We start from the raw sequence: 12,630 nt of genomic DNA on the forward strand, positions 1-12,630 counted from the left end.
TAAGATATAAAATAATTAAAGTAGATTCTTTGTGACAAGTACTTTTTATTCGCCATTACTAACATAACTAATTTGAAGATGTCAAATTTCTTCTTCACTACTTGCTTATGACATTTGTTTCAGCTTTTCTTGGTTAACCTGGAATCTAGTTTACTGTTTTCTTTATCAACATTTATTGCTAGTTTGAGTCTAAAGTATTATGTCTTGGCATTTCGTGTAGGGTGATTCGATGTGTAGCACGTCTTACAACTGTTTTAACGCATTTTGTGGTTAGAATTTTAGCATATCTTCTTGTCAGAGTTAAAGTTACAGCACATCATTCTTACGAATTTGTTAAACTGATATCAAGGCTTTTCAGAGGATGGTGCTTACAATTAACGTATCATGAGACGAGATTGGTCTAGGGGTCGTATATTTAGATGTGTAGATATAGGCTTAAGGTACAGTGTTGTTGGTGGGACAAATCGCTTTTTAACTTTCTATTAATGCGATTGCTCTTCTCACATTTCAACAATAGTTTATTTTTGATTATGGGCCAGTTGGTCTATCAGCCGTACTAAGCCTCAGCGGAAATCAACACGAAGTAGATATTTAGACTAGAAGTTGTGTACAAAACATGTAACAACCATTCTTCGCCGTTTCAGTTTCGATTAATGAACGACAGAGATTATTTATATAAAATGTATAAATTGGCATTTATAGTTTGAAAGTGAGTGTACTTATGTGCACGCACGCACACAAATATATACAAACGCATATTTAGATTCTATAAACATTGAGATATCTTATGAAAGTACACAAAAACACGGACATTTCTGTAACTATATTTGTGGTGATCTGTAAACACGAAATCGATTGTGCGTAAAATAATTCAGAAGACAGGAATGTTTTTATAAACCTCAGATTTCGGCTATCATGACAATCAGTAATAAAGAAACGCGCGCACGCACACACACAGCTTAATACGTTATACCATGCAATCTTTTGGATTTATCTGAATTACGTTTAGATTTTGAGTACTCAGGTCCTGACTACATGAAATTTACCAGTATTTACAGGTTTATTTTCCAATATCTTAAAGATTAAGTACAACTACATGTATAAGGCTTGGTTGAGATATGTTATTGGGATAATTACAAAAGTTTTTTTTTTAAATGAAATTTGAAGTTTCGGTTACGAAGAGACATGCCCCATATTTCGATTAGTTATAAAAGTGTTGAATATAGCTTGACAGGTGCATTCAGTTGGTGGAACTACATGAGAAAACTTGACACACACATCCAGAGGGTCCATGGTGGGAGAGCTGTAAGTCTTCGGATTTACAACGCTACAATCATGAACTCAGTTCCCCTTGGTAAACACAGCATTTCGTCCGATGTGGCTTTGCTATAACAAAAATACATACACACGCATGCAGAGATTTGGTAGGACTTCACGAACAAAACTTGACACACACATGCAGAGATTCTAAAGGATTACCTAACAAAACCTGAGAGTATACTTCTATATATTTTGAGAGACTACTTGAAAGTAATTTGTCACGCACAAACCCGAAGATTAGGTGAAACTACACGAAGAAAACTTGGTATACATAACTGTAAAGAATACTTGAAAATTGCTATCACGATAGTGCTCATTTAAGATAGTTTTATTGATTGAAATTAGCGTAGCTTGCTCCAAAAATGTGATAACTATTGTGTAAATCACTCTCACCATTTAAATATCGTGTATATTTTGTTGCTTTAGTGTCGTTGAAGCTACTTTTAAAGCTCATTATAATAATTTTACGAAGTGATAATTTGCCAGATATTTTATTGTAGTTTAAAGGATCAATGTTAAAGGCAGTTTGGGTTATTATTAATCAATCCAACAACTGTATGTAGTTCAGAATGATAAAATCGAGCGAACTTGGAACAACGAGAAATTTATCGATTTTAAATCGTAGTTTATGAAATATATTATAAAGATGAATATCTTAGGCATGTCTTTGTTTGTTTTTAGTTAAGCACGAAGCTAATCATCAATGGATTTTTAGCGTGGTATGTTTGTAGACTTGACGCTGTGCCAGTAGATTGGGCTAGACGTTACCCTGACAGAATGTTTAAGGTGACATATAGAGTGGTGCCCAAACTGAAACCACTGTGGACGGTTATTTCTGGAAATAAGTTTCGATTGTATAGGACTCCTAAATCCTCATTATACTTTAGTTGAACACACACACACACACCTTTAGAACTGTCTACAGGAAGTAGTAGTTGAGATTAATAAATTGAGAAATAAATGTAAAATAATTAATGGGTTATTATGGAATTATATTTAATCTATTCCATACATATAATTATACTTTTATACATAGTTCACTGAAGGAATAAGTCACTTTCTTTTCAAAGAGTATCCATTTAATTATCAAATACACGTAAAGTTTTGGGAACAGTTGTTGGTGGGATAGTGGATTTATTGTGCAACAGAAGTTCGTTTTTACCAATGATAAATGATCGTGTTTCAGTGTTAGAGATGAAACGTTGTTCCAAAACAAATGTATTGCTCCATAAATAGATGTTTCAAGAACTTTAGAATTGAAATCTTTGTCCATGCGCTATATTTTAAAATGTTGGTTAGATATTTTGACTACGAGACTATTAAAGGGTCTGTAAGATTATATTATATTTCTTAATATAAACATTTTGCTGTTATGAATCATGAAACAATAATAACCTAGTAATATAAAATAGCATGGTTGTACTTTTATACATTGCTTATCTGTCAATACCTTATTTTGTCATTAAATATGAATATAGAGTGGAAACTAATGATTTCTTGCCTTCTAGGGACTCAGCTTTTAATCATTAATACTCTTTTCAAAATACTAAATTGACATCCTGGAGAGATTGAAATATCTGTTGTTTTATTAGTGTTAGATGTATATGACCATTTCCATTTAAGTTTAAGGCGAGATTTATGAGTTAGATAGTTGTATATCACGAGTGTTAAATTTGTTTAACACTATAAAAGCTATAGCTTATAGCATATTTATCTATAGTATTTGTGCGAACCATACGTTGGATAGTTCCGTTCTTGTGAATTAGCGCTTATTGTATTATTGCGTCCTGTTACTAGAAACTTTTTCTCGAGTTTTATTACACCATATCTCGTAGTATGTGGAAATTTCTAGACCTCTCTCACGTGTTATAAATATGCGTCTGAAATGTAGTTCGAGTTAGTACTTTGTTGAGAGATAACAGTCAAACACTTTTCGACTGCGTTTATGTGAGTTTAACCATGAAGAGCGTATATAAGTGATCTTGAAATTAAGTTATCATAGATTGTAACTTTTGCAAGATGACGTGGCATCTTGTCAATGATATTATCGATGTAATCCATCGTGATTTCGTCCCAACTTGTCACTAGAACTTGCAACTCGACTACAGTACCTGGTTTAGTGTTATGGTTAGTAATGTTCCAATTCAGTTCTGCTCATCAATTCTCAATGGAAATTTTGCTGGCCTTGGCAGTCTTGTAACATCCTCCTGGTCAAAATATTCCTCTACAATATATGCTCTTTGAGCAGTAGCATTGTCATCCTGGAGCACAAAGTTATTGTCAAACGTTTTTTGAGCCTTTGGCAGAAATATCTTTTTTTTTGTGATGCCTGTAGGAGGAGCCATTCACGTTTCCCTAGAAGATATGAAGAACAGTTTTCCATCATGATGGATAGCTGCTCAAACATGTACTGCACCATCTCCTGTGTGTTCACTGTGAAAATGTTTTCCTTCTCTGTTTTCCAGGCAAATGAAGAACACGAATCTTACCATCAGCTTTAACAGTCCAGAAACAGGACTCGTATGAAAATATGACATCACTGGTGTCCTAACTGCAAGTTGGTATGCCATTTTGCCCAACTAATACAATGATGGCACTGAAGTTTAGTTAATATCGTCTTACAAATAGCCCTTTGTGCAAAACAACCTTGTTTGTTCAGTCTGTTATTCATTGTGCTTCTGGATACATTGGAATGAATGTGTTACAAAGCTTCTTTCAACTTTGATATATTAATTAATCTGATGAAAATATGGACATTTAGGGCAGTATATTTTTGCCGTTTACCAGTATACTTTCGTGGAACACCATTTCCTGTATCCCAATTACTTTTCAGGATACTGATGAGGATACCCTGGTGTTCTGGCAGTGTCCGTTTGTTTCACACTGTTTCTGGACGTCGAACAAATAACAAGTTATTTCTGGTTGTTAACTTGTTACATGTATTATTTTAAAACAAGTAGATTCTGTACTGTTTGTTTATTGTTGAAATTTATCGCCAACAAGTCACAGACACCTTTTGTGAAGAATCTGGCCTTAAGCAGAACCTTAGAATTATACAATTATCTTCATTCAACTTTATTAAACCATTAATATATAGTGGAAAGTCAGTGTTGCTAAGTGTTAACGATATATGTAATGTTTTCAGGAACTTCCCCGACTTTCATAATTACTGTCTTAAAGCATTGTATTTTCTACTTAAATATTGTCCTGTATATAATATATTGTTTTCATACAGACCTTTATTTTACAGCATTTAGACTAAACAGCCAAACCGTCAAAATTTAATCAAACGTCTCAAAACAGATAAAAGAAGTTTGTGGCTGGGTGTGAGTTTAAGTGCAAAGCTGCATCTAGGGCTACGTCCACACAGGGATTGGACCTCGAATTTTAACGCTATAAGCCATGGAGCTTACTGCTAAGCCAACAGGAAAGTTTGTTGATGAACACACAAATCTCGCGTATCGAGAAGTCAAAACTAAAATAAATTACACGTCGGTTTTCCCAGTAAAAATAAATTTTAATGCAATCATTGTATGATTACGAAAGCCATATAAATATTAACTAAAAAAAACAAAACAATTCGACGAATTAGAAGCCGAGTGTGGCCTACTGGTTAAAGCCAGACTGTGAATCCGAGAGGCCATGATTCGCATGTTGTTGCCAAAAAATAGCGATTTGCACTTTGGGTGCGTTAAAAGAGTGATGGTCAAATCCCATTATTTAATTAGAATAGTATGATGGTCCGTTGACAGTTGGTGTTGTTGACAAGATGGTTTTCCTCTATCCCTTCAGTTCAAAAATAGGGACGGCTAGCGCAGATAGTCTTTGTATAGCTTTCTGCGAATACCCGAAACAAGCAAACCGTAAATATCAGAAGTTGTGTTTAATTCGATGTGTAATTGTTTATTTATTTTTTTGACATAATGTGTCATTGATAACATTATGTTAACGAATGGAAAACGTTGTGGTTTACTGTTTCTCCAAACATTTTCCATCGTACTAACACACCTCCAATGACACAGCGGTCTGTCAGCGGACTCGTACCGCTAGAAACCCATATCCATAATGGGCAGAGCACAGATAGTCCATTGTGCAGCTTTTTGCTTAATTAAAAAAAATCCAACAACAAACGAATATCGTACTGACACCTATTGATTTATATACGTTCCTCCGTTCGGTTCAGTTCTTAAGTATTCCTACAAAAATTATACATATTTTGTACGCGTTTTATAAATCGAATCTGAAATCTTTCTTAACTTACCTTTTTTTTTTTTTCAAACGGTTATTTGTAAAAGAGAACAATCGTTATAATCTAAAACGTAATTGCACAATTCATTACGTTAATGACACACTTATGTCTTCTTATGCAATGACCGAATGTTATCGTATTCTTTGTCAGTTTTATGTTACCGAATTACAGTTTTTGTAATTAAAAGAACATTAGTGCTATAATTTTCTTTTTCGAATAATTTTGTTGTTTTTTTACGTGTTGTTTGGCCTGAAACTAACGAAAGTTGCAGTTTCTTTTCTTAGGACAAGGAAATATTTTTGTATATATTAGTACTGACTAGAGTTATTTTGGATATTTTTAATTGCTAGATTGTGAATATATATATATATGACCACATTACTCTCAAAACAGTTTATTCAATAAAACAAATGATTTAGATTAAACTTTGTTAAAATATAATAATTAAATTGGGACATTTTAATTAAAAACGTTTTATTTAGTACAACATGTCGGGCACGTGTCCTTCCTTCGTCAGGCAGTAAATACCATTTTACGTAATGGTCAAACCAATGATCGAAATGGCGTACCTGTTTTAAAATTGTTTTCCCTTCCTTGATGTAAAATATGTATCTTGTAATGAAATAACACTTATAAACAGCAAGTAAATTCAAAACGGAACTATTAGAACTACAGAACGTTTTTATTTAGATGTGTCAATTTATTCTTTATTATCTTAACAATGTCAAATGTGCTAGCTTGTTTTACGTCTTATTAATCATGACGTGGTGCAAGCGATATTAGAAATAACACTGATGAAAAACCATTCTTCAAAAGTGTTAGGCCCGGCATGGCCAGGTGGGTTAAGGCGTTAGACTGGTAATCTGAGGATCGCGGTTTCGAATCCCCGTCGCACTAAACATGCTCGCCATTTCAGCCGTGGGGGTGTTATAATGTGACGGTCAATCCCACTATTCGTTGGTAAAAGAGTAGCCCAAGAGTTGGCGGTGGGTGGTGATGACTAACTGCCTTCTCTCTAGTCTTACACCCCTAAATTAGGCTAGCGCAGATAGCCCTCGTGTAGCTTTGCGCGAAATTAAAACAAAAAAAAATCGAGTGTTATTATTGTTACATAAGAACTCATAATACATAAAGATGAGAAAATTTAAAAAATGTTCTGATTTTGTAGGAAAAAATCGTATTGATTATGAGAAGATAATGTAACATATCTGTGATGAAGAAGATAATGTAAGAAAATGCTTTTCTAAAGAAATAATTCTTTCATGCACAGTTATAGTATTTGAAAAACAAAGTCGATCGACTCGCAACTGGCGACCGTGGATTCGAATCCCTTCACAAAACATTCCCGCCCTCTTCGTCGTGGGGGCGTTATAATGTGACTGTCAGTCTCTATTTTCATTGTTAAAGAGCAGCACAAGAGTTGGCGGAGTGTGGTGTTGACTCTAGTCTGCAGATAGCTTTCATGTAATTTTGCACGATATTAAATAAACATAAGCTTTATTAATTTCTCGGTTCCAGCTTTGCATCAACAGTTATAAAGTCCTTATTTATTTACACTTTAAATTTTTTTCTAACTTTTATGCGTTGTATTATTATTATCATTACTCTTATAATAATAATAATAATAATAATAATAATAATAATAATATTCTATAACCATTGCTTAAAACCGGGTTTCTATACCCGTGGTAAGCAAAGCATAGATAGCCCATTGTGTAGCTTTGTGCTTAATTTCAAACAAAATTTAATAAAAATAGTGTTACAACGATGCTATTTTCAATAACTTTGGGATCACGCTGTGGATAATGAACGTGAAATAGAATAATTAATTTATAATTTAACGTGACGTATGCCATTGATCTATTCTGAATCCCAAACGGCGAAAGTTTTATTTGACAAAAATAAATCGTAACTCTGTGAAATGTAGTCGTTTTTTATATCTTTATTTATATATAATCTAATTTTGAGGAATACAATTACTCTATTGATTTATTGTGCAAGCTAGAAGCCAGACAGTACCCAATAAAATAATGCAAAACCAACTTAAATATTTTTAAACTGAAACATACTGTAGTAATAGGATCAGTTTGTTTTATTGCTTTGTACTAGACCGAGAGCAGAAGAGACTGAAAAGAATCTCTGGTTTGATTGTTTGTTTTGTGTTTGAACGCAAAGTTACACAATGAGATAACTGCATTATAGCTGTTATAGGTATCTAATTCGTATTTTTAGCGTATAAACTCTCAAGCTTACCGCTGCGCTCCCAGTTTACTTATAACGCTAAAAAAAAAAGGTTTCAATACCCGTGGTGAGTACATCACAAACTAAGTAATCCACTGTGTTGCGTTTCGCCTAATTACAAGCAGTTACCACTGTGTCACTGGGAGGCCTCTCGAGTTATCGTTCAATGTTTTATAAGTTTATGGGTTTGTATGCTCAAGGTTTAGAGTAATTTTCCCATAATTCTTTACAAGCTACGTTGTGATTTTGTTTGTTTATTGACGAACCCATCCTATAGTTTTGGAGAGAACAGAATCAAAGCTACCACCAGGCGGACCTGATGTCTTTGTCTGTGTAGCGTTGACTCATTCTCAAGAAGTCTAAAACGCGCCTTGAAACGAGGTTTGATTTTGGAAAAGACTTTCTTTTGGGTTTCTATAAAAGCAATTTGGGATAATGGATGATATTGGACGGTACACTGGGGTCTCTGTGAAGCGTGAAGGTCTTTAAACTTCGTAGTTAAACGTTAATTATTTTATACTAATTAACTTAATGAATATTATTCTACTTTTAAACTCTAACTCGTTAGAGAAAGAGATAAAATAGTTCAGTTTGTTCCCATTGTATAAAATATGTGGTTGAAAATTCAGTTTGTTACACAAGTGTTTGACATATCGTATTAATATGGTAGAAACTAAAAACTATTCTTGTTAAGCACAAAGCTACACAGTTGACTTTATGTTGTGGTCTTCTTAGAACTCGAACCTCGGATTATAATGTTATAAGCCACAGAAGTAGGGGAGAACGCCGAGCTAACTCTGAAAAAGCTCGAGTTTTAGGGCTTATGCGTTAATCAAATTTCATACTGGATTGAAAATGAATGTTTTATCATTAACATAAAATAAATAGTTATTTAAGAAATTCTTATTGGTTATAGTTCCCGATATTCTCAGATTTTGTTTATAGTAATCTTTAATACAACGAAAACGAATAATGATTTCGGTCAGTTTCCATAAAATCCTGCCGCACCACTGATACAGCGGTAAAACTACGGATGTACAACGCTAAAATCAGGGTTTCGATTCCCCTCGGTGAACTCAGAGATAGCCCGATGTGGCTTTGCTATAAGAAAACCCAAACCCAAAAAATCCTCCAAAGTAAGAACTAGATACGCTAAAGATAGGACTGTTAAATTAACAATTTTTAAAATTATTTTGTGGTGTTACCAGAAATGGATTATTAAGTTATCTTGACCTTTCTACTACGAACGAACATGGGACTGAAAACACAATTCTTAAATGTTTTTATCTTTTCAGACACTGCAGGAACTTAAGAACAGGATTATTTAATTTCATTCTTAACTTTGAAATGTAATAGGAGGTTAAAAATATGATCATTCAATGCTTTGAGGAGAGAAATTCGGTATTTATTTCATCGATATAACTTCACTGTCATTTTTTATCACCTGAGATATAACGAGCAATTAAACACATGGTTATTGAATGTAAAGGTTATCACCTGAGATATAACGAGCAATTAAACACAACAGACGAACTGTGCGTGAGATTATTCATCGTCTGTAGATTGGAATTGCTTTACGTTTTCATTAACACTATCACTTTTTAAAACTGGTTGTTTTCTGAATCAGTTTTCACAATGACCTTTTTTACATCTTTCCATTATCTGTTTACACTTCGAAGCAGTTATACATTATCTCGGGAATAAAAGAAAGTATTTTGAAAACATTGTTGTATTGAATAACATGTTTTGCAGCAGTATTTAATTAATTTCATTATATAATTTTAATTATGACGAGCGAAGTTCTGGGCAGACCAGATACAAGTTTTTAATAAGTGACTGATATAAAAACAATAGAGATCAGCGTAAGCACGAGAAAGTCATTTCATTGAAAACAGACCTGTCATTGTTACCTGAAGCTGTGAGAAACTCCATTTAAACATGGACACAAATTTTAAACAAACGATAAGAAACAGTTCTAATTTAAAGTGAGTAGCCAATAACAAAAAAGAACACTGGTTGAACACTCGCAAGACGAACTAGTGTATTTATAATATCTGGTAGGGTTATAAACCACACTTTATTCAATAGACCTTGTCTTAAATCGCTCTCTCGATTTCTGACTGCCATGGAAACCATGCTATTCAGGCAAACAAAATAATATCTGCTATTGAATCCAATGAGTCGTATGACGTACTCTGCTACGCATAATTTGCCATAAAATTTCTTCGTGGAGATTTTAAACATTCAAAATAAACTTAACAAGGAAACACAGTTTCATAGCACAAAAGAACTATTTACTCGGAGTTTTCAGTTCTAACAATACTAAAATTTCCTCCAACTACATAACTGATAGGATCAAATAAATATTACAGCACACACTTGTATTCTGTTGACTACGTCGCATTAGGAGTGTTGAATTCGGTAAATAATGTGCTTCTTAGAGTTTGTTAAGCAATTATTTATAACCATATTTAGTTTTTGACTACATTTTGGTTGTTGACGAACTGAGGTAATGGTTAAAGTGGTCGTAATAGGAAATACACGTCACGGAAAAGCCTATTTCATTTAGAATACAATTCGCATACCAGTAACATTTTTTGTACAGACTTTGATTGCTTCGTGCTTGCTGCCTTTCAAATGCTTTTAACATTCCAAAGTCAAATTATAATAAATAAAACTCGTATTTAAAATGATTATAAGCTAAAACTCTAGCTATAGGTAAAGTAAACACCGTACAGGATATTTCAAAACCAACGAAAGTTCAATGTGCTCTTACCTATTCCATATCATTATACATAGCCTACTGCTATAGTAAGCGTCATTCTATCTAACATCCTGCACACGGACACGAATATTATTCACATAACTAATATTCGTGTTGTTGAAAGAAAAACAAAGTAATATTCATATGTAGAAACTAAAACGATTTAAGGTGTGCAGTGAATACAGGGCCGTGTTCAGGTTTTCGTGAACAAATAAAATTATTCTTCACGTAACTTTGAAATGGTGTTTTACATGAACCGTATTTTTCATGCTATCATAATTTCAAACATGGGGCTTGTCTCATAATCACCTTGTACATAATACTACGAACGGCATTATTCCCTGTATAATATAACGCGCAAACTCATTAAGAAAACGACCCTTACACGAGTTTTTTTGTCTCTCATCAGTGGAATTAAAGTGGATATAGATAGGCCATACAACAGCTGTTTCATAATTAATCTTTTTTAGGATGGAAAGCCACTCGTTTGATATGGTGATTACTTTGGAAGTTTTCCTAGTGAGGGTGTTAAAAGGATTAGTTTAGATTAAATAATAATTTATCTTTCTCCTTAAACATGCAAGTCAAGTTTGGTAAAATCCTGTTCAATCGAGACACTTTAATTTGTTTTCATTTTGTTATTACTTTTGTGTTTGTTTAATATTAAAAGTTCCTATATTGTACCTGAAGTAATTGTTGTACGGGAAACGTGATTAATAGCAAAATTTGGAAGTATCGTCCCTGGTACAATATGCGTGTTTTCGTGTTAGTGTATAACATGTAAACTTAGGATTATTTTTGTTTTGAATTTCGCGGAAAGCTGCACGAGAGCTATCTCGCTATCTGTCCCTAATTTAGCAGTGTAAGACTAGAAGGAAGGCAGCTACTACTTTAACAACGAATAGTGGAATTGACCATCACATTATTACGTCCGCACGACTACAAGAGGATAAACATATGTGGTGTGGCGGGGATTCGAACCCGCAATCCTCAGATGTTGTGTTGAGCGCCCTAACAACCCAGATCATGCCGAATCTCATAATTATTTGGTCAAATTTGGTTTAAAAACTAGGTCCGCCTAACTTTTACACTTTTCTATGTAATAACATAAAGTGTATGACTGAGAGATTTGATGTAGAAACATTATAATACGCTTACCAAAACAGTTTGAGACTGTCTTAATCATACAAGTAAAAAACAAAAGATATTTATAGTGTTGTGATAATACGCGGGGTGGTTACTATTGTTACTTCTTGCGACTTAAAAATGTTTGAAACACTTACAGGATTATACATGATTACATTAAGTCACAGGTAATTTTATAATGGTTTTTATGTTGGAGTTCAAAGTTTTCTGGCATAGTACTGATAGTTGACCAATGCATAATTGTACGTATTTTTCTCCCCATGGAGTTTTCGGTAACATAAAAAAAATAAAGATTACAGAATCTCTTCTCCAGCACGCGACGTTACTAAGTGCCCAATCTCACAGACTTCCGAGCTAACCAAATCCAAAACTCAATCTTCGTGTATTTTCCGATGATATATTGGTTTGTTTGTTTTTTTTGGTTGAGAAGCGGACGTATTTGCCGTATCACTGTTCTTAGTCCACGCTAACAAATATAAATTATTTGTGTATATCTTGCAACATTTTGTGTATGTTGTTGTAACTGTTTCGTTCGTTGGGCAGGTAATTTTTTTTTATTATTCAGTGAAAGGAAACAAAGTTCGGTTCATTTAGTGATAAAACAAGCGTTTTTTTGGCTACACTTTACTCGTACAGATAACCCGTTCTGTAATTCTGTGATTCGATTCCCCTCGGTGGACACGGCATTTAACTCGATATAGATTTGTTATAACAAAACAAACACCCATACATTCTCAGTCAGAAATGGGCGAATTTGTTTAGTGTTGCAGTTGTACAACAGTGGTTTTGTAGCTTAATTTACTCGAAAGGGGGCAGAAGGTCGCCTGGATGGATCATCTGTTTTAACCACTCGCATTAGTATACAGTAGTGTGTTGTCTGTCAGCCAGTCAGTAGCCACTAAATGACATC

The 12,630-nt window shown here is 33.8% G+C and overlaps 1 protein-coding gene across 2 annotated transcripts in view; it reads left to right on the forward strand.

Annotated features, from left to right (window-relative positions):
• The window catches only part of LOC143240934 (frequenin-2-like), a 100,907-nt gene that overhangs the window by 10,087 nt on the left and 78,190 nt on the right, over positions 1 to 12,630 (forward strand). The window lies entirely within an intron of this gene.

This window comes from Tachypleus tridentatus, chromosome 13 (genome assembly GCF_004210375.1).
Source record: "Tachypleus tridentatus isolate NWPU-2018 chromosome 13, ASM421037v1, whole genome shotgun sequence".
NCBI classification, from domain to species: domain Eukaryota; kingdom Metazoa; phylum Arthropoda; class Merostomata; order Xiphosura; family Limulidae; genus Tachypleus; species Tachypleus tridentatus.